Below are 24,110 nucleotides of genomic sequence, written 5' to 3' on the forward strand. Positions count from 1 at the left end.
GAACACCCACAAATGAAACACTTATTTGAACAAATAATAAAGGAGAATTTCCCCAATCTGGCAAAGGAAATAGACTTCCAGGAAATCCAGGAAGCTCAGAGAGTACCAAAGAAGTTGGACTCAAGACAGAACACACTAAGGCACATCATAATTACATTAGCCAAGACTAAAATGAAGGAGAGAATCCTACAAGCAGCTAGAGATAAGGGGACAGTCACCTACAAAGGAGTTCCTATCAGACTGTCAGCAGATATCTCAAAAGAGACCTTACAGGCAAGAAGGGGCTGGAAAGAGGCATTCCAAGTCATGAAATCCAAAGACCTACAACCAAGATTGCTCTATCCAGCAAAACTTTCATTTAGAATGAAAGTTTTGTGCTTCTCATATAGGATCAAGTTCAAGGAGTTCATCATCACCAAGCCCTTATTATATGAAATGTTAAAGGGACTTATCTCAGAGCAAGAAGATAAAAAAGATGAACAGTGAAAGGACAGGAAACTCATAGTTATTAACAACCACACCTAAAACAAAAGCAAATTAAGAGGACAACTAGATCAGGAGTGAACCATAGAAATGGAGATCAAATGGAGGGTTAGCAACAGGGGAGTGGGAGAAGGAGAAGGGGGGAGAAGGTACAGAAAATAAGTAGCATAGACAGTAGATAGAAAATAGATGGGGGGATGGTAAGAATAGTAGGGGAAATATAGAATCTAAAGAACTTGAGACACGTGGTCATAAACTAAAGGGGGGAAGGGGAGAGGGGTGTGCAGGGTGGAGGGGAATAAAGGGGGGAAATAGAACAATTGTAATGGCATAATAAAAAAAAGAATATTGATATTTGCCAGGTGGGAAGGGTAAGGGAGGATAGGTGAAAAACGGGAAGAAACTTAGGTGTACAAATTGGTAATTACAGAATATTAATGGGGATGGTAAAGTACAGCGTTGAAAATACAATCAAAATATTGTAATAAGTATATATAGTGTAAGATGGGTACTAGATTTATTGAGGTGATCACTTTATAAGTTATATAAATGTCTAACCACAGAGTCATACACCTGAAATATAATATTGTACATCAAGTATAATTTTAAAAATATTTTAAGAATTAGTGAGCTCAGATTTTAGTATCTGATTTTAATTTGACTAGAAAATAACCAATTACTAAAATATAAACATAAATGCAGTGTCAATGTATTAATTAGTCTTCTATATCTACCCATGTTTATAAAAATATTAATTAGTCTTCTATATCTACCATGAACCACCATTTTGTCTAAAAGCACATCTGGGCACAATCCATGTTCTTGTAGAAAAATATAAAAAGGAGCCATGTGAGGATTTTACATTTCATCATGAAATGTCTTAAATCTACAGGAAAGTTGAAATAACTCAAAAATTATCATATATGTGCAATCTAAATTCTAAAATCAACATTTATCTTTACCACATGCATCCCTCTATCCATCTTTTTTGTAGAAAAAAAATGAATTTCAAAGTTGTGAATATCGGTTTACTCCACCGCTAAACAGGTCAGGCTTCATTAACTACTATTCAGTATCTCTTTGGTTCTTTCTTGGAGGCAAAATTAACATATGATGAAATGCATACATTTTTTAAAACATTTTATTTATTTACTTTTACAGAGTGGGTAAGGGAAGGAAAAGAGAGGTAGAGAAACATCCACATGTGTTTGCTTCTTGTGTACCCGCTATGGGGGGACCTGGCTGGCAACCCAGGCATGTGCGTTAGACCAAACCCAACTGGCGACCCTTTGATTCACAGCCCCCACTCAGTCACTGAGCCACACAAGCCAGGGCAAAATGCACAAATCTTAAGCACGCCATCACGTGAGATTTCTTGCAACAAAATTTACCACTACCATCTAGAGACCCACCATTGGTCTAAGATCAGTTTTCAAACTCTCGCATGTTATCAGAATCACTGTAGGGCTTATTAAAACACAGACTATTGGCTTCCACACCTAGAGTTTCTGATTTAATAGGTGTGGGGTAAGGCCCAAGAATTCATATTTCTAATAAGTTACCAGTTGAAACTGATGCTGCTAGTCCTATGGACATACAGATCTAAGACTAAACTAATTTGTACATAAGTATTAAGTGATAATGAAAATGTCCAGTTGATAACAATGTATAGTATACTTCACTGTTGAAGGTCTCATCCCAGATGTGAATACATTTCTCTTTCTCAACTAGAAATAGATAAAAATAGTCTCCTTAAGGAGAAGAAAGTGTTTGCAAAGTAATCAAATTTAATGAGTCTTTGAAACTGCCCTCAATATTTCAGCCAAATAAATATACTATGAACCAAATTAATTTTCCTCTCAGATTGGAACTGTTTCCTAGTTTTATTGTTTTTATTTTTAAAAATATATTGTATTGATTGTGCTATTACAGTTGTCCCATTTCCTCTCTTTATTACCCTCTGCCCTGCACATCCCCTCCCAACCACATTCCCCCTCTTTAGTTCATGTCCATGGATCATACATATAAGTTCCTTGGCTTCTACATTTCCTATACCATGCTTACCTGCCCCCTGCCTGTTTTCTACCTACCATTTATGCTACCTATTCTCCATAGCTTCCCCCTCCCCCTCCCACTCCATGTGATCTCCATTTCCATGATTCTGTTCCTGTTCTAGTTGTTGACTTAGTTTTTGTTTTAGGTTTGGATGTTAACAGCTGTGAGTTTCTTGTCATTTTACTGTTCATATTTTTTATCTTCTTAGGTAAGTCCCTTTAATATTTCATATGATAAGGACTTGGTGATGATGAACTCCTTTATCTTGACATTATCTGGGAAGCACTTTATCTACCCTTCCATTCTAAAAAGTAGCTTTGCTGGATAGAGTAACCTTGGATGTAGGTCCTTGCCTTTCTTGACTTGGAATACTTCTTTCCAGCCACTTCTTGTCTGCAAGGTTTCTTTTGAGAAATCAGCTAATTGTCTTATGGGCCCTCCTTGGTAGGTACCTGTCTCCTTTTCTCTTGCTGCTTCTAAGATTCTCTCTCCTTCTCCTCAATCTTGGGTAACTTAATGATGATGTGTCTTGGTGTGTTCCTCCTAGGGTCCAACTTCTTTGGGACTCTCTGAGTTTCCAGAACTTCCTAAAAGTCTACTTCCTTTGCCAGATTGGGGAAGTTCTCTTTCATTATTTGTTCAAATAAATTTTCAATTTCTTGGTCTTTATCTTCTCCTTCTGGTACCCCTATGATTCAGGTGTTGGAACATTTAAAGTTGTCCCAGAGGTTCCTAAGCCTCTCGTTTTTCTGAATTCTTGTTTCTTCCCTCTTTTCTGGTTGGATGTTTCCTTCTTCCTTCTGGTCCACACCATTGATTGGAGTCCTGGTTTCCTTCCCTTCACTGTTGGTTTCCTGTACATTTCCCTTTATTTCATTTAGCATAGCCTTCATTTTTTCATCTAATTTGTGACCATATTCAACCAATTCTGTGAGCATCCTGATTATCAGTGTTTTGAACTCTGCATCTGATAGGTTGGCTACCTCTTCGTTTAGTTGTATTTTTTCTGGTGCTTTTTTCTGTTCTTTCATTTTGCCTTGTTTTGGTCTTGGCACACCTGTTATGTATAAGGGGCAGAGCCTTACGTATTCACCAGGGTGGGGCAAGCCATGTTGCTTCATTGTGATGCTATATGTGGGGGAGGGTTCCAAGAGGAAACAATGCTGCTTGCTTGCTCTGTGCCAGTTTTCACTCACTTCCCCCATTACCCACAAGCAAATTGGGTACTGATTCCCAGGTGAGTGAGCCTGTGTACCCACTAGGATTCAGTGGGTCTCTCCAAAGAACTCTCCTCGAGGCTAAGAGTTTCTCTCACTGCTGCCTCAACCCAAAAGGTGTTTTCTGTCAGAGGTTTGAGCCTTTATTTTCCCACACTAGAACCCTGGGTTACACAGTCTTCTCGCACCCCAGTTGTTCCTCCCAGTTTATCTGCACTGGAATGTGGGACTGCCCAGTCCTCAATCCGCCACCTGGTTGGGTCCACCAGCAGCAGCCATGCCACAAATCCTCTCTGCCTGCTGCCAGTCTCCACCCCTCCTACCAGTCTGTATGAATGTTTCTTCTTTAACTCCTTGATTGTTGGACTTCCATACAATTCAATTATCTGTCAGGTACGGTTGTTTTTGTTTTTAAATTTGTTGTTGTCCTTTTTATTATGCAAAGAGGCACAGTGTGTCTACCTCCACCTCCATTTTGGCCGAAGTTAGTTTTATTTATTTTTAAAAGATGTGATTTGCAGAGAGGAGAAAACAGAGGGAGAAAGAAAGGGAGAGAAACATCAACTGATTGCTTCTTCTTTGCTCCCAAATGGGAACCTGCCTTACAACCCAGGCATGTGCCCTGAACAGGGAATCGAACTGAAGACCTTTTGGTATGCAGCTAGTGCTCAATTCACTGAGCCACTCCAGCCAGGGCTTACTTCCTACAGTTTTAAAAAATATATAGAAACTTTTAAATGTTCTTAGGAAATGGCAGAGTAATGACTTAAATGTATTAAAGAAACATGTAATAATTAAATACAAAATGGTAACTACAGTAGTCTAGATTTTTTAAATTGCTTCATTGAGGTAAACTGACATATATCAAGTGACACATTTAAAGTATATGACTTAAGTTTTGATACATGAATATACCCAAAAACCATTACTAAAATGAAGAATATAAACCTATCCATCGCCCCCCAAATTTTGCTACTATCTATAATCCCAGCCTTTTCATTTCTAGTAACTAATGATATTAAACATGTTTTTCTTTATGTGTTTATTTGCCACCTATAGCTTTTTGGTTAGGTATCTGTTCAATACTTTAGTCCAAAATGGACTTTAATCCATTTTGTTATTGGCTTTTTATTTGTTTCATTATTCAATTTTTATAATGCTTTATATATTCTGGATACCAGTCCTTTATCAAGTTAAGTGGTTTATAAAGATTTTTTTTCTCAATCAATGGCCTGTCTGTGAATTCTCTTACAATGTCTTTTTGAAGAGCAGAGGCTTTAATTATGATGAAATCCAACTTCTCAATTTATTATTGAAAAGTTGGATTTCATCAACTTCTCAATAACTTTTGTTATTTTAGGGTGTTTTTGGTGTTTTATCTAAGAGATTTCTGCTTATACAGTCACAAAAATGTTCTTATGTTTACTCCATGAAATTTTATACTTCTAGGTTTTATATTTGGCTTGTTCTATCAATTATAAAGAGAGGGACATCGGAATCAGTTAAAGTTGCATATTATGCCCCAGCTGGTGTGGCTCAGCAGACTGAGTGCGAGCCTGCGAACCAAAGGGTCACTGGTTAGATTCCCAGTCAGGGCATATGCCTGGGTTGCCAGCCAGGTTCCCAGTAAGTAGTTTGTGAGAGGCAACCATTCACTGATGTTTCTCTCCCTCTCTTTCTCCCTTCCCTCCCCTGTCTAAAAATAAATAAACAAAATCTTCTTAAAAGTCATATATTATTTCTCTTTGCCATTCTATCATGTAATTTGAAGCTCTTTTATTGGATGCATAAAAATTTAGGATTATGTCCTCTTAATGAATTAATAGCTTTATTATTATGAAATGACCCTCTTCATCCTTGGTATTCATCTCCAGTGTGAAATATAACTTCTAATCTAATATAGGCACTCCAGCTTTCTTCTGCATAGCATTAGCAAATATTTTCAAACCTTTTACTTACATTTAAAGTAGGGTTCTTGTAGATGTGATATACTTGAGTTTTGATATACTTGATTTTTTAAAAGCTTGATCCAATGATCCCTGACTTTTAATTAGTGTTTAGACCATTTGTATATAATGCCATTACTGATATGGTTGGACTTAAATCTACCATCCTGCTATGTTTTCTTTCTGTCCTATATGTTAATTTCCCTTTTCCCTCTTTATCTGTTTTGTTTTGGATAACTTCTATTATATCATTTTATAATATCTCCCTTCTTGGCTTACAGAGTATAATTCTTTGGTGTATTCCTTTGGTGGCTGCTTTAGGGTTAATAATATACATGTTAAACTTACTACAGTCTAACTATTCAAAATCTAATTTATCACCATATAGTAGCATAAGTTCACTTACACTATTCTGGGTGTAACATATATTATAAGCTCTACAATCATTATCATTTTTATATTAGTCACTTGCCTTATAAAAATATCTATAAATTTTTAAAGAATCCTATATATTTACCCATGCAGTTATCATTTCCAGTGTTCTACATTCTTTTCTCTAAGTCCAGGTATTTATATGGTTTAATTTCCTTTCTGATTAAGAACTCCACATTAGTAAAGAACTAAAGGTAATGTATCCCTTCAGTTTTGTATGTTTGAAAGTCTTTATTTTACGTTTGTTCTTGAAACATAATTTTGCTGAGTAAAGAATCTGAGACTGACAGTTAAAATTTTCTTCTAATATTTCAATTACAGTTGACATTGAATATTGTATTAGTTCAGGTGTTCAGCATAGTGGTTAGACATTCATCACTTAGTTACAAAGTGATCTTCTTAGTAAGTCTAGTATCCATCTGACATTGCATATAGTTAACACAGTATTACTAACTATATTCACCAGGTTTTATTTTATATCTCAGTGACAATTTTGTATCTGCCCATTTGCACGTCTTAATTTCTTCATCTTTTATACCTACCCCACAACCACCCTCCCACCTGGTAACCATCAGTTTGTTCTCTGTATCTATAAGTTTGTTTCTGTTTTGTTCATTTATTTTGTTTTTCAGATTCCTCATTTAAGGGAAATTATATGGTATTTGTCTTTATCTGTCTAATTCACTTAGCATAATCCTGTCAAGGTCCAACCATATTGTTACAAATACTTAAGATTTCATTCTTTAAAACAATTTTTTAATCCTTACCTGAGACCATTTTTCCATTGGTTTGAGAGCTAGGAGAGAGAGAGAAACATTGATGCAAGAGAGAAGCATCAATCAGTTGCCTTCCTATGTGCGAGGACCAGGGATGGAACCCGTAACAACCTACGTATGTGTGGTGAATGGGAATCAAACCCACAACCTTTTGGTTATGGGACAATATTCCACCTGAGCCACAGCAGCCAGGGCAAGATTTCATTCTTGTTTATGGCTAAGTAATATTCTATTGCATATATGAACCAATTCTTCTCTATCCAATCGTCTGCTGATGGGCATGTAGGTTACTTCCATAGCTTGGCTAGAATAAATAATGCAGCAATGAACACAGGGATGCATATATCTTTTCAAATTAGTGATACAATCTTATTAGTGTCAGACTATTGATTCACTCTGGGAAGACTGACTGTTAGTTTCTAAAAATTTATCCAATTCTTCCAGCCTAACTTACTGGCATATAGGTGTAGTATTTTCTTATAATCCTTTCTAGTTCTGTGATGTCAGTTTAACTGGGCCCTCTCTCTTTTTTCTTGTTGAATCTGGTTATAGGTTTACCAATTTTGTTTACCCTATCAAAAAACAGCTCTTGGTTTCATTTATCTTTTGTTTTGCTTTTGGGAGTCTATTTCAGACTATGAAATAGTCTTATTATTTCCTTCCTTCTACTCACTCTGGGCTTTGTTTGTTCTTTTTGTACTCACTTAAGATTACATTGTTTAAGATTCTTCCTGTTTCTTAAACTAGAACTGCATTTCTATGAATTTCCCTTAAAAGTGCTTTCACTGTGTCCCACAAATTTTGAGTTCTTGTGTTTTCATTGTCATTTGTCTCAAGGTATCTTTTGATTTCTTCCTTGATCTTGTTAATCCAGTTTAATACATGTTATTTAGCTCCATGTTTGTTTTTCAGTTTTCTTCTTGTAACTGATTTCCTGTGTTATACCATTGTGATCAAAGAAGCTTGATATAATTTCAATCTTCTCAAATTTATTGAGACTTGTTTTGTGGCCAAATGTGATCCTGGAAAATGTCCCATGTGTGCTTGAAAAGAATGTATACTCTGCTGCCTTGGGATGAAATTTTCTAAAAATATCAATTAAATCAATCTGTTCTAATATATCATTTAAGGTCACTGTTTCTTTGTTCATTTTCTTTCTAAATGATCTGTTCACAGGTGTCAATGGGCTGTTAACGTCCTGTACTATGACTGTATTGCTGTCAATCTCTCTTTTTATGTCCCTCAATATTTACTTTATATATTTAGGTGTTCCTGCATTTGGTGCTTTGATGTTTACAAGAGTTATTTCCTTTTGTTGTTCTGATCCATTTATCATTATGTAATGTCCTTCTTGTTGCCTATTATAGCCTTTGTTTTAAATGCTTTTTTTCTATTTTGACTTACATTAAATGTTTTTCTACCCCTTTATTTTGTGCATGTATTTTTATTTAAAGCAGGATTCTATGTATAGGTCCTATTTCCTTAACCATTTAGCCACCCAGTCTCTTATTGAAGCATTTACTTCATTTATACTTAAAGTGATTATTGATAGGTACGTAGTTATTGCTATTTCATTATTCACATTTTTAAAAGTCTTTTCTTCTTAAAGAAATCCCTTTAACATTTCTTATAATACTAGTTTAGTGGTGATTAACTCTTTTAGCTTTTTCTTGTCTGGAAAACTCTTTTATCACTCCTTTGATTCTAAATTATAACCTTGCTGTGTAATCTAGGTTGAAGGTCTTTAATTTTCAACACTTTGAAAACATAATGCCAATCCCTTCTGGCTTGGAGTTTCTGTTAAGAAATCAGCTGACAGTCTTATGGGAGCTCCCATGTAAGTAACTAACTGCCTTTTTCTTGCCCCTTTTATTATTTTCTTTGTGTTTAACCTTTGGCATTTTAATATTGACATGTATTGATGAGGGCCCCTCTGGGATCATCTTGTTTGAGACTCTCTGCACTTCCCAGACTTGTGTGTCTATTTCCTTCACCAGATTAGGGAAGTGTTCCATCATTATTTCTTCAAATAGGTTTTTCGGTCCCTTACTCTCTCCTCCTTCTGGTACCCCTGTGATGTCAATGTTTTCATGCTTGAAATTGTCCTAGAGGTCGTTTACATATCCTTTTTTTTTTTCATTTTGCTGTTCTAATTGAGTATTTTCTGCTACCTTTGCCTCAAATCATGGATTTGACACTCTGCTTTATATACGCTTCTGTTTACTCTATTTTTTAATCTATTTAATCTGTTTCTAATCTATTTTTCATCTTAGTTATTATATTCCTCATTTATGACTGGTTCTTTAATTTTCACTGAGTTTACCTATTCCTCCCCTAAATTCATTGAGCATTCTTCTAATCAGTATTTTGTTACTTCTAATCAGTAACATGTATTTTGAACTATGTATAGAAGAGATTGCTTGCCTCCATCTTTTTTTTTTTTTCTGGAGTACTGTTCTTTTATTTGGAACATTTGTGTTTCATTTTGGCTGCTTGCCTTTGTTTGTTTCTACATATTAGGTAGATACATCTCCCAGTCTTGGCAGGGTGGGCTTATATACTAGGTATCTTGTGGGGCCCAGTGGTACAGTATCCCTGACCAGCTGAGCTGATGCTTTAGGGTGCCATCTGTGTGGACTTTGTATGCTCTCATGTTGTAGTTGAGCTTTGAATGCTTTTCTCACATGAGTGGATAGAGGTAACCATCAGGCTCACTGGCTGTGAGGACTGGCCACTACTACAGCAGATGAGCTGTTGTGTATGCTGGCCCAACAAAATAGGATTCAGTAGGACTTAGGGGCCTCCTGAGACCATTCTTCATACATGTTGTTGTGGAATTAACTGGGTAGTGGTCTGGTGTGACCAGAAGCCAGTCACCAGGTATGCTGATTTTGAGAACTCTTGGGAAGGGCTCCAATATAGGCCCAGGTCAGCTACTGTCTGTTTCTGGCTGGCACCACCTAGTAGGAGCTACAAACTACAAAGTGATCTGCATTTGGTCGCTGCCTATGTTGGGCTTGGAGGTACCTCAGAGAGGCTATGCTACAAACCAAAGTTAGCTTCCACTAGTGTTAGGCTGGGGGCAAGGGGAGCAAGGCACACTGAGGAAAGTGCTGCTTGTTTGGAGTTTGTGGACCTTTCAGAGGTTTTAGTAAAGTCTATTAGCATAGAACAAGGACAGCTGCTTGTAACTGCCACTGAAAGAGGTTCCAGTAGTTGTGCAAGTTGGGCAGGGCTAATTCTCAGGGAATCATCAAGATAGAGCAAGTTTGACAAAGACTCATATCTGACATCTGCCTGTGCCTAAAAGTTGGGTAGAAGCAGGGCTCAGCAAATGCATTTGATGCCCCAATGCCAGCTCTCTATGGGGAGGGCTCCACAAAATCATTCCGTTTTCTGCAAAGAGTTCTGCCCCTCCAGCCCTCACCCTGAATCAGACAGTTCCTCTCTATGTATCTGGCTTCCACCCAGCACTGGAGGTCAGAGTGTGTATTTCAGCAAATAAGTCCATGTGCCCTTCAAAATGAACACCTGGAACTCCAGCAGCCCTCCATCTTACCCAGACAGAATTCCCCTGACTTTCAAGCTACAGGTTGTGGGGAATCCTGTTCCCAGCACTGTTGGTCCAGGCTGGAACTGCCTGGTGTGGGGCTCAGACTCCTTGCTCCTCATGGGGATGTCCCCAACAAGATATCCCTCCCGATTCTTAACCACCACATGTGGAGGAGGAACCAGCCCATTTTGTATCTCCAACCCTCCTATCAGTCTCAAAGTGGTTTCTTTTTTATATCCTTAGATATAAGAATTCTGTTCAGCTAGTCTTCAGGCAGTTTTCAAGGGTGGTCATCTATAATTTAGTTGTAATTCTGATGTGGTCACAGGAGGCAAGCACATTTACCTACTCTGCAATCCTACCAGAAGTCTGACATTTCTTTCTTTCAGTGTTCTAAAGATTTTGTACCATTATCTTCTAGCTTACATTGCTTCAGATGAGAAATCTGTTATTACCCTTATCTTTGTTCTGTTTTTCTTTGACTGCTTTAAAGATTTTTTTCTTTATCACTTGTTTTAAACAATTTGCTTATGATATTCCTTGGTGCCATTTTCATTTATTTTATGCTTGTGTTTATTTTTTGGTTTATAGTTTTTTATCAAATTTTAAAAATATTTGGGATTATTTCTTCAAATATTTTCTTTGCTTTATCTTTTAAACAATTCTCTTTTCTCTGTTTTTCATTTTAGGTAGTTTCTATTGCTATGTCTTCATCTCCATTAATCTTTCTTCAGCATGTCATACATCGTATCTTATCTTTGACACTGTAATTTTAATCTAGATACCCTTACTTAATATGTTCAATTTTTCCTCTAGCTTCTCCAATGTATCATACAGTCATAACTGTTTAAATGTTCTTAACCATTCAATTCATTACCTTAGTACCTAGGTTCACAACAGAATGATTTGAATCCCTCTTTTTAAAAGCTACTGGCTTATCATAAATTCACCATATTTACCATGTTTCTTTCATTAATTACTTCCAAATACATAATTTTATTATAAGAAAACCAAGAAACATTTCTGTATTTTCCATGAAAAGAGGAATTTTGTAGAACCCAGTCTGTTTTTTTAAAGATTTTATTTATTTATCTTTAGAGAGAAAGGGAAGGAGAGAAGGAGAGAAATATCAATGTATGCTTGCCTCTCGTGAGTCCCCTGCTGGGAACTTGCCTGCAACCTAGGCATGTCCCCTGACTGGGAATCGAACTGCAATCATGTGGTTTGCAGGCCCACGCTCAATCCACTGAGCTCCACCAGCCAGGGATAGAACCCAGTATTTTAATATCACTTCTGAAATAACCAAATTCTTTATTAATCTACAACTATTCCTGAGTTAAAAATTGCCTAAACATGCTCATATTCCCTCATCTTATTACTTTTTCATTGCTTTTACAGAGAAAGAAAGGGAGAAACATCAATTGGTTGCCTCCAACACAAGCCCTGAGGAGTTTGAACCCAAAACCTAGGTATGTGCTAGAACCAGGAATCGAACCCTAAACTTTCTGGTGTGTAGACAATGCTCCGACCAACTGAACCACCAGGCCAGGGCTTCCTTCATCTTATTTTTAAAAAACATTCTTTCTCTTTACTCTGTTTTCATCTTATGCTGATATTTACCAACTTTCTTAAAATATTAGGTTCTAAAAAATACTAGGTTCTAATATTAAAAGGGGGGATCAAATATCCAGGTACTTGAGCTTGCTTTATAATTGAGAAAAATCACTTTTATATTAGAGATTCAAAAAATAATTACACTAAAATTGTCTTGACTGGCATGTATGGTTACAAAGATTGAGAATCACTCATCTATAATTCTCTTTAATCCACTGTAACATAGTTTCAGACCCAATACTATACTGAAGGTGCTATTTTTTAAAGTACCAATAACTTTAGACACCAATTGGGAAACATTTGAGAGTGACAGAAAGTGCTATTAAAAATTACACAGGGAAAACAGACATAAATCAAGGCTGTCCAACTAGCAGTTATGGTACTAATGAGGACTAATCATAATGACCAAATCCCAACCCTCTTATGTTTTTAGTACTGAAAAACATACATACAGACATTATTTTTAACTCTTCCTCCTGTCCCTAAATGCAATTCCTATTTCTACACCTCCCCACTGTGCAATATATTCTTTCAGACTTCTCTGCACTTACTTGTGTATGAGGTTTGCTGGCAGTAGTCATTACATAAATGAAATTACATGTACTAGTCAGTGTCTTGCTTTTGCATGTAAGATATCTTTAAGATTTTCTTAAAGAATGACATCAGTATCTATTTCATTCTTTTTTCATTGCTGCCTAATATTTTACTCTAAGGACATGACTTTACTATTCTATGCTTCCATTTTTCTTCAAAGGTTTCTCCCTGTGCAGTAAATAATCATGTAACATTCTCTATGAACCTATGATAGTATTTCTGTATTATAGATATATAGAAGTGAAACTTCTGGTTCAGAAGTATACACTTTAAAAATCGATAGATACTGCCCTGGCCAGATGGCTCAGTTGGTCGGAGCAGCATCTTATACACTAAGAGGTTCTGGGCTTGAATTTCTGTTCAGGGCACATATCCAGGTTGTGGGTTCCATCCCCAATAAGGGTGTGATGGAAGGCAACCCATCAATGTTTCTCTTTCTACAATCAATAAAAACATATCCTCTGGTGAGGATTAAAAAATAAACGTGATAGATACTACCAAAATCCTCTCCTAAAAAAATAAGCTATATATACTAATTTCAGTAATTTGTGAGTATCTACTTTACAATTTGACACTAATATCAAAGTTTTCCAGATTTTGCCAATTTTATTACTAAGGAGTTTTTTTTCTAATCCTATCACACTGATGTTTTCATTGGAATTTCTCAGATCACTGGTGTGGTCAAGTATCTCTTCAAAACTTTATAGGCTAGATTTCTACTTCTGTGAATTTTCTACTTACATTCTTTCTCAGCTGTCTTTTTCATTTCATAGAGTTGTAGGCATATCTTGTATACTTTGAATATTAGCTTTGTATATTACATGTCAAAAAGTTTATCACAATCTATTGCTTGCCTTTCTAAATGGCATCTAAGTTTGATGTCTCACCTGAAAAGGCTTTCTTTACCCTGGCCCCCCAATTATTTTTAGATTCACTTCCAAAAGTTTTGCCATTTTGTTTTTTACTTATATATAATCTATTTGAGAAAAGTGTTATGTAGTGTTCTTTTTAACCTATGAATATAGTGAATTACATTAACATGCTTTGTAATACTGAATCAATATTACACTCCTAGGACTCAACATGAGAACTGGTGTAACTTAATGATTAAAAGCCCAGGCTCTGGAGTCAGAATGCCTGAATTCAAATCCCAAATCTTTCACTACCTAGTTGCACGACCTTATGCATGTTATCTAACTTCTCATGCTTTAGTGTCCTCATTTCTAAAATGGTGACAATGGTGTCTACCTTAGAGCTTTGTTTTAAAAATTAAGTAAACTAATACATGTAAGTTGTTTAGAGCAGCACCCAGAACACATGATTTAACACATATTCCTATTGTTTACCAATAGGAAACATGCCTTATATTTGCCAGGCACAGGGTAGGCAGCATTGCCAAAGTTGGCAGAGTAAGGCCAAATCTAGCTTTCTGCCAAGACATAAAAAAAAAGTTTTACTGGAACACAGTCACGCCCAATGCTTACAATTTATCTATGGTCATTTTTACGTTCCTACAGCACAGTTAAGTAGTTGCAACAGAGTCCATGCCACAAAGCCTAAAATATTTACTATCTGTTTCCCTTATAGGAAAAATATTGCCAACCCAGCAGAACTGTTCAAATTCGAGAAGTTCATAGTTTAACAGTTGAAAGAAAGGTAAAGAAATATAAATGCTATAATATGACATTATGTTATTATGTAAACAAGGCAATTTAGTATTAAATGACAGAAAGGATGCACAGAAATGAAAAAAAAAAAAAGGCCAAAGAAGAGATATTTCATTTATTTAAAAATATGCACTTATGCTCGCTTCGGCAGCACATATACTAAAATTGGAACGATACAGAGAAGATCAGCATGGCCCCTGCGCAAGGATGACATGCAAATTCGTAAAGCGTTCCATATTTTTTAAAGCATTATGCTGAGTGAAATAGGCCAGGTGTTGAAAGACAAATACCATATAATCTCACCTTTAACAGGAAGCTAAACAACAAAACAAACAAGCAAGCAGAAAAAAAACCAAAGACACTGAAATAGAGAACAAGTGGACAGTGACCAGAGGGGAGAGGGAAAGGAAGTTAAGGGGAAAAAGGGGGAGGGATTTGGAGGAACAAATAGGAAGGACACAGGGACGAGAACTAAGGGGGGTGGAAATGGGAGGGAGGTGGGGAGCACAGGGTGGGGGAGGCTGGGATGGGAGAAATAGACAAAAAACCTGTACTTGAAAAATAACTAAATAAAATTTAAATTAAATTAAATTAAATAAATAAAATATGCACTTGTTTACATGTCTTTATATCTTATCCTAGTGTGTGATTTACTAGAGAAAAGGGAGTATGGCCTTCATTTTTCTGACATGCATATTCTAAGTATCTAGGATATTTAAGGTTTTTTAAAATTTTTTTCTTTTTTTTAAAATTTTATTTATCTTTAGAAGGGAAGGGAAGGAGAGAAGGAGAGAAATATCAATGTATGGTTGCTTCTGGTGCATCCCCTGCTGGGAACTGGCCCCTGCTGGGAATTGGCCTGCAACCCAGGCATGTACCCTGACTGGGAATTGAACCTCGATCTTTTGGTTCACAGGCCCATGCTCAATCCACTGAGCTACACCAGCCAGGGCTAAGGTTTTTAATATATGACAGATGAATAACTAACTGGTAAAAACAAAAACAGGATACCTAGGTGACAATGATTAGATGTCTGACAATGTTCTAGATATAAATATTCTGTGGTAAGTATTTTACCATATTTTGCCATATTAAGTGGAATCTCTCTTTTAATCTTTGTAATAGCCAATTCTAAGAGATCAATTACATTAGTACCCTTCTCCAAAGTAAGAAACTAAGGCTCAGAGGTAAAGTAACATACTCACCTGTGTAAGGTCAGTAAGGGAAGAAGTCAGCATACAAACCTGTATCTCTCTAATGTAAAACATATGCTTCAAAGTTGGAAAGTGGTAGGAAATAGATATAGCCACAGGATAAAGAGAGATGCAGCAGAAATTGTGGTATAATTTTCATTTCCAAAATTAAATGGGAGTGGGAGAGTGAACTGTTAATTTCTCCGTCTAGTGCAACTTAAAAAACCAACTTTTTATTAGGTTGTAATTTATGAAGGCTGAAATTTAGTTCAAAAGGTTTATACTGCCTTAAAACTTAAGTAAATATATACATTTACAAAGTATAGAAAATGCTGGTATAAAACATGTATACAAGTTAACATAGGTTTGTTTGGCTTTAATGCTTTTAAAAGGAAAAAAGAAACACTAATTTTATCCAAGCAGCTCTCCATCCTATACATCTTCATTTTTCCAGCATGTAATACATGCTGATATACAGAATGCATTTACTAATGCCTTCCTTTCTTTTTTAGAGGAACATATCTTTTATTTTTTATCATTCTCATTCTCATTTTTGTAAGTATATTTTACTGATTATGCTATTATAGTTTTCCCTACTTTTTCTCCCCTTTCTCTCCTCTCTGCCATGCACCCTTGAGCCCTCCAGCCTCCCTACACCTTTAGTTCATGTCCATGGGTTGTACATGTAAGTTCTTTGGCTTCTGTCTCCTATACCCCTCCCCATTCTTAACCTCGCCCCATCTATTTGATGCCTACCATTTGTGCTTTTTATTCCCTGTACCTTCCCCCCACCGCCGGCCACCAATACTTCCCCTCTCTCCCCTCACTGAAAACCCTCCACATGATCTCCATTTCTCTGGTTCTGTTCCTGTTCTAGTTGTTTGCTTAGTTTTTGTTTTTTAGGTACAGTTATTGATAGTTATGAGTCATTTTACTGTTCATAGTTTTTTATTTTCTTCAATTTCTTAGGTAAGTCCCTTTAATATTTCATATAATAAGAGCTTGGTGATGATGAACTCCTTTAACTTGACATTATCTGGAAAGTACTTTCTGCCCTTCCATTCTAAATGACAGCTTTGCTGGATAGAGTAATCTTAGATATAGGTTCAGCCTTTCATGACTGAATTCTTCTTTCCAGACCCTTCTTGCCTGTAAGGTTTCTTTTGAGAAATCAGCTGATAGTCTTATGGGAACTCCTTTGTAGGTAACTCTTTCCTATCCTCTTGCTGCTTTTAAGATTCTCTTTTAATCTTTAATCTTGGGTAACTTAATGACGATGTGCTTTAGTGTGTTCCTCCTTAGGTCCAACTTCTTTGGGACTCTCTGGGCTCCCTGGACTCCTGGAAATCTATTTCCTTTGTCAGACTGGGGAAGCTTTCCTTCATTATTTGTTCAAATAAGTTTTCAATCTTTTGCCCTTCCTCTTCTCCTAGCATGCCTATGATTCAGATGTTGGAACATTTAAAGTTGTGCTGGAGGTTCCTAAGCCTTTCCTCATTTTTCTGAAATCCTGTTTCTTCATTCTGTTCCAGCTGGATGTTTATTTCTTCCTTTTGTTCCATGTCATTGATTGGAATCCAGGGTTCTTTCCTACCCTGTTGGTTCCCTGTATATTTTGCTTTATTTCATTTTGGGTAGCGTTCACTTCTTCATTCACTTTGTGATCAAGCTCAATCAGTTCTGTGAGTATCCTGATTACCAGTGTTTTGAACTCTCCATCTGATAGGTAGGCTATTTCCTTGTTGCTTAGCTCTTTTTCTGGACCTTTGATCTGTTCTTTCATTTGGGCCACATTCTTTTGTCTTGGCAACCTATTATGCTGTAAGGGAGCAGGGCCTTAGGTATTTGCAGGGTGGGGCAACCCTCTTTGTTGCCTTGTGGTGCTGTCTGTGGGGGAGGAGTCAGAGAGGGAACAATGCTACTAGCCTGCTCTACCCTAGTGAGACTAGGAGTTTCTCCCACTGTGGCAACCCCCACAGTATTTTACAGCTAGCTTTGAGCCTTTATTTTCCCATTCTACCAGCCAGGCCTCCCCTGCACAGTCTGCCACCTTGCCACGTGTCCTCTTTGCCCAGCTGCCCCTTCTACCAGTCTGGGTAAATGTTTCTTTAACTCCTTAGTTGTTGGGAGTTCCATGCAGTTTGATTTTCTGGCACTTCTGGTTGTTCATTGTTTTTCAACTGGTTGTGTGAGGAAGCAAAGAGTTTCTACCTATGCCTCCATCCCTTACTAATGCCTTCTGAATGAAAAAAAATGCTCTAGCCAATTGATTCATACACATAACTCAAGGCACCACTTCACCTGGCAATGATAACATGAAACACAATGTATAGAAGAAAACAGAATTCCTTAGAAATATTCATCCGTAAATTTATCAACTTCAAAGAGATATTTCATGTAAATGAATTTTCAAAATAACTGATACCATTTAAGTCACTATATTTAAACAATCTTTTTAAAAAAAAATTATTTATTTATCGCTAGAGGGGAAGAGAAGGAGAGAGGGAGAGAAATATCAATGTATGGTTGCCTCTCGTGTGTCCCTTGCTGGGAACTGGCCTGCAACCCAGGCATGTGCCCTGACTGGGAATCAAACTACGCATGATCCTCTGGTTCACAGGCCCATGCTCAATCCACTGAGCTACACCAGCCAGGGCTATTTAAATAATCTTAATGAAGATATTCTAAAAGAAATTTCTAGTCTTCTCCGCCTTAATCTGCACACAATGTAACCTTTTTTGGATGATTCAAGCTCATCAATGTAAATATCAATTATTAGACTGCTCTACAAACAGTGGTTTTCTTGGAGTTACTGAGGGGTGTCCAATTGTTTTGTCTCTTCACTAACTTATCTTACACTACTTGTAAAAACAAGGTTTCCTACTGTCTGCTCTCCTTTTGTCACTTATAGGCCACTAGCATCCTACCCAAAGTTTCTAAAATGTCAATTATAGTTTAAAATATGTAAAACCAGAATAGGCAGTTGATATACTTAACCATATAGAAATTCTAAGTCAAGCCTGGGTATAGTGGTTTTCACTGCTCTAAAGTCTGACTCAAAAGCTTTTCTTCTTTTACTTCCTAGTTCTGCAACCTACTCTGGGCTATTGCTCAAAATATGGCCACAAAACAACAGTTACAATAGTAGTTATTTCTGCATATTTTCTTCATTCTTATTACTATATAGGAAAAAATCTAAATGATACTCATAACAAAACACATTAAACAACCATGAACGCACAAGATGTAAGGTGCCTCATCTTATATGCTATATGGACAATTACCTAGACAATTAATTATTAACCAAGAGTCAGCAAACTAGGACCACTGGCCAAATCCTGCCCAAAGCTGGCTTGTTTTTGTTTGACTCTTGAGCTAAAAATGTTTTTTATATTTTTGAAAGGCTGTAAAAATACAAAAAAAAAAAAAAAGAATATTCAACAGAGACCCTAAGTGGCCAGCCTGGCCTAAAATATTTATTATCTCACACTCTACAGAAAAAGCCTGCCAATTCCTAATCTAAACTATAATAAACAAACACATATAAGACATATAAGCCATCCCTTATACATAAAGCTTAAGCTATAAATATGTCAAAGTAGATATATAGTTCTTTCAGTGATGGCTTCATAATGATACAAAGTATCTTCTCCAGCCCTGCCTATTCCTCTCTTGACCATAACCTTAGCCAAAATCTCTACCCTTCTTTCTTCCTCCTAATGCTTGTTCTTAGATGCTCTGAGAATGGTTTCCTTGTCATTAGTACCAGCTACGTCTGTCAGTCTTTTTAAGAATATCATTCCTTTTGCTATCTAAATATTTCCTAAGCTTCAAGTCTGACTTCTTCCAAACACCATTCAGGATCTTTCTGGCTCTTTAGTGGCCTCGCTTTCCTTTAAATTATAGTCCTGGCCACACAACTTAATAATACCACCTTATTTTTTGTTAATGATTTCCTGTGTGTTAGTCTAGTATCTCCAATTAGTTTGTAAACTATTTGAAGGAAGGAAACACATCACATTTCTTTTATCTGTGTACCCACTTTAATAATAGATCATCTTCTAAGAACATGCCATCTCCCAAGCACACCTTTCTATTTGATAGCAAAATAGTCTGGGGGCTGGTAAAGGGTAAAAAGTGATGGAAAATATCAAAGGATGACACACAGGAACACTTGATGTAAGATCACAGGCCACACTGAGAACTTAGAAAGTGTATGTGGAAAAAAAAGCAAAACTGTAATAGGGGGTGAACAGAGAGATAATGATCAAGAGATAAAAAAGAGACCACTAAAAAATACTCTGAAATAAAATAAGACCAAAATATTAAGAAAATTATAAAAGCAAATTTTCTTTAAAAAAAAAAACCTCTCAAATTTGCCCTTCAACATTACTGGCCATTCATTTTTTTTTAACAAAAAGCTCTTGATACCAATATCTATAACGGCCATTTTTCTTTCCTTTTTCTCTCTTGTCTTTTTTCTTTTCTTTGTATCTGTCTTTTGTTTTTGCAATGTCATAAACTGAAGCACTGAAAGATTCAATGAAATAAACATGCACAGTATTTGAAATCTTTGGATTTATAACACTGTGAATTTATTTGAAGTTTGATAGACAATGCTAGGGATTTTTAAAAAAAAACAAAAAACACCACTTACATCCTGGCTGGTGTAGCTCAGTGGATTGAGCATGGGCCTGCGAACCAAAAGACTGCGGTTTGATTCCCAGTCAGGGCACATGCCTGGGTTGCAGGCCAGTTCCCAGCAGGGGAAGCACGAGAAGCAACCATACATTGCTATTTCTCTCCCTCTCTCCTTCCCTTCCCTTCTAAAGATAAATAAATAAAATTTAAAACAAAAACAAAAAAACACTTGTCTTTTGATTACCAAAAATTGGAACTCAAATGTATATTACTACATCACTCTCAAAAATACCATCTACACTCATTTTCATTTTAAAAAGCACCCAAAACATCACAATTCATCAAGCTAATTTAAAAATATAAGGTGCACAAGCCTTGGATGTATAAACACGAAATTTAAAGCATAAATCCAGTTTGGGGCAAAAGGAGGTTTATAGTTGAGAGTACAAGAAAAAGTTTATTCTTGTATTATTATTTATTATTTCCCATATGAACAACTGTAAACCTACTTTTGCCCCACCTGTAATACCCCTGAGGCTAAATAATAGTCAAATTATAAATTAAATGCTCTTAAGTAAAGCCACAAGAGACAATAAAAATATTAATCATGCATCCCTTCTCTTTTTTCTGGGTTTTATAGGCTCTTTACCTGACCTATACATAGCTAGTCAGAAAACAGGGAGAAGTTTTAAAATTAGTAATAAGATATGCTTAATATACTGTAGAAATTTAACAATTAAAACAATTATTGAATGAATGTTAAAAGAAATCAGCTTTCAATTACTCTTATGAAGAGTAGAAGTGATGACACATGATACCGAAAGACAATCATAAAATCAGTTTTTTTGAAGCCATATCATTAATTTAAGGAAGCAAATTACCCTCACAATTATGTTTGATTGAAGGCAATATTAACCAAAAGTTTATTTTTCCTCAACATTCAATAATTCAGACAAAAGGGAAAAAGAAGGAATTAACCTAGAAGCACACAGGTGGCTAAAGGCAGCCAACCTGGGATAAAAAAATTTTCAGTTATCCTACACAAGAAAACTCAGATAATCTATGCAGGGAAAGAAAGACATAATAGTAAAATTTACTATGATAGTGCTTAAGTGTTTAAATATAAAAGTAATTATTAAAAATTTTAGAAGATTTTTTCTTGTCAAGTTATCATGAAGATAACTTATCTTCATGCCTTCTTCCCACTAACTGGTATTATTCATGAAGACAAGATTATCAGTAGGCTAAAAAGTTGAAAGCAAAATTTTGAGTCCCATGTTATAAAAGATGTGTTAAAAATACTTTTCATCACTGTTTTCTGTGAAGTCCACCATCTGTTTCAGAGGGCACTTATATCATTATATGAGACAAATCAATTCAACCAAGAAAACATCGAAAGGCAGAGGGACTCATTTCTCTTCAATATTTTAGGTGACTTAAATCTGTAATTCTTGCATGATGGCAAGAATTACAGATTAAGCAAATATAAAAACTAAATATTCACCTAAATACCCCATAGCCACAATACTCAATTAGTTTCTGCCTAACATATGGCTCCAACTCCCGAGTGGCATATGTTCAGCACTGGTGCTGGTAACAGCATGGAGATAAAATATTATAGCAACAGGTCAACTGTTGCTATTTCATCCTTATAATACAGAGAAACATATACCGACTCTGGTTTCAAGAACTAAAACCAAAGACCACAGTTAAGAAGCAAAACTATGTTGCTCAGTTTTAAAAGTCCACAGTGAATACATAAATAAGGATTATACTGTAAAAAATAAAATAAAATAACCTTGTCAGCCGGTTACTCTTAGTTAACAGAAGCTCAGAGACAGGTTTTCACTACATTTCACTATAGAAAATTTCTTAATTCACAATTCTTAGCAACTCAGCAACCATTACACACCCCTCCCCCCACACAAAAATATCCCAAGGCTTTTAACTCTCAGTTTAATGAAAGAACGATTAAAGACTACATAATTTAAAACGGCCATCACTGTGCCCACTATTTTATGATGAAATTATTTGTTCATTTTCCTTTACCTAACGTTTGACGTCCCTCCACAGCTCTGTCAAAAGTTCAACGATTCAGGCTGTTGAAAGACAGCGAGGACGGCAGTCTCCAGACACCCTCCTGACTGAACAGGTGGTTAAGTCCACCGGGTAGAAAGACAGCCAGGTACCGCCACCAACCACACAAGCTCAAACACAGAAGGGCGGGTTTTCGAGGTTTTTAACCCCAAGAAGAGCTGGGGAAACTCTCTTCAGAAGCCTTTCAAATTCTGTAGATGAGGGGAGGTCGCTCAGCGACCCTTTCCAGAGGGTCACGCTCTCTCCCCCGCCCATGCCGGAGTGACGTAGCCTGCCACAAGCTGCAGGCTGTGGGGGCTTTGAGCCCCACGCCACCTCATGAGGCTGGTGAAGGAGCCGCAATAACTTAAGAGATGAGACTCCCACTCGCAGGTGCCCGGCCAGTGGTCGGGTTCCTGTCCCTGGCTCTGCTCCTCTCCCCAAAGCGTGCCCACAGGGCACGGTGGTCCAGGCCCTCGACTGCCTAGCCTTGCTCGGTGCGCCAGCTCCTCAGACCCAGCCTAACTGTTTCCGTGAAGCCTAAAGGGCGGAAAGGGAAGTGGTGGTGATGGTAGAGTCTCCCCTACCTTTCCCTGAGGGAACGCCCACTCTTTCACCTCGGAGTTGTGCCGCTTTGGGGTAGAGGAAGGCGACTACTGTGGCGCCTCTTCTTGAGGTTACTGATCGTTCTCACTCTACCTTAGAGGCAGAGCCAGCTGTCCGGGCTGCCACGGCTGCTGGTGTACTGACTATGGGTGGTTTCCCGGCTGTGACGGCACCACCTCAGCCCTGCTCTTCGCTCCTTCTCCTCCAAGCTCCTGCTTTCTGTTTCACCCGAGGTACCGCGAAAGCCACCGCCGCCATGCTTACTACGGAGCCAGGAGGTGGAGCCCGGATTCAGCGTGCTCAGTGCGCCTGCGCACGCTCCGCCAACTGGCCTGTTCGACCCCCCGCAGAACTCGACTCTGCGTGCTAGTCCCAAGCTCTTTCACTTAAGCCCTAGTTACCTGCAGAGCTGTGGGGTCCCAGTGCCCCCAGTCTTCCGGGGCTGCAGACTCTTTTCTGAGGCCCGGCTGTGCCTGGTTCATCATAGTCTCTGCCAGCCTGCGCAAGTCACACTAGGGAAATGTGTCGTTAATTGATGGTCCTAGGGCTACTCACACAAATCTCAGACCAAATTGCAACATTCCCCATCCCCTCCATGCGGACACACCAGGTCAGCCTGTTTCTGAAACCACATGAATTTAACATGGGGCGGGTGGGAAGACAACCAGAGTGGGCTTGGGTGTTTTCAGTCCTAAGCAATTGGAGGTTGGGATTGCTCTAGCAAGCAAAAATATTTAAACTGAAATATTTAAAAATATTTAAATATTTCAACTGAAGTAAATATTTAAATATTTACTTCAGTTGAAAACGTGGGAGTTAGTTTATTAGTCTCTTACCCAGTCAAATCGCTGGAAACCCATTATGTTACTTGATACAATAGCAGGAAGACTTACAAGTGAAGGCAGCAGAGATTTCTTAAACCTCCAGCAAATAGGGGGAGGGGCAATATTGCCTGAGGGCTGGCCAGGGCTGCTAGCTGCGGGCAGTTTCCATTGGTGGACTTAGGAAGGGGATGGTGCTTGAGACCAAGAGTACAGCCCCAGTAATTGTCCCTTCAAAAGCAATGATGAATATTACCAGGGTCCATATTTTGGTTCCTGTGTCTCTGTGTATGTGCGCGTGCGCTGCCTTTTAAATTAGCAGTATTTTTATTTTAACCTTTTCATAGAAGTCCTTTTTTAAAAAAAGACTCACTCTCTATATTCTTTTTTCTTTTTTAAAATATTTCCTTATTTTATTGATTACGCCATTACATTT

General features: G+C 37.3%; 1 protein-coding gene and 1 non-coding gene across 5 annotated transcripts in view; one reads left to right on the plus strand and one right to left on the minus strand.

Moving 5' to 3' along the window:
* FNDC3A (fibronectin type III domain containing 3A) overlaps positions 1-23,123 on the minus strand; it is a 252,913-nt gene extending 229,790 nt beyond the window's left edge. Inside the window, exon 1 of one of the 4 annotated variants that reach the window (XM_053665453.1) lies at positions 22,947-23,123. The gene's annotated coding sequence lies outside the window, so the exon portion shown is untranslated. Of the gene's footprint in view, positions 1-22,220; positions 22,785-22,834 lie in introns of those variants that run through there. The other 3 variants (XM_053665452.1, XM_053665450.1, XM_053665451.1) reach the window with 3 other exon arrangements.
* Positions 14,473-14,579, plus strand: LOC119047575 (U6 spliceosomal RNA). Its single transcript, XR_005082167.1, has one exon. It is a non-coding gene; the product is annotated as a U6 spliceosomal RNA (small nuclear RNA).
* Positions 23,124-24,110: the final 987 nt, after the last annotated feature.

This window comes from Artibeus jamaicensis, unplaced genomic scaffold, assembly GCF_021234435.1.
Source record: "Artibeus jamaicensis isolate MK-2021 breed Jamaican fruit bat unplaced genomic scaffold, CSHL_Jam_final contig_414, whole genome shotgun sequence".
Lineage (NCBI taxonomy): Eukaryota > Metazoa > Chordata > Mammalia > Chiroptera > Phyllostomidae > Artibeus > Artibeus jamaicensis.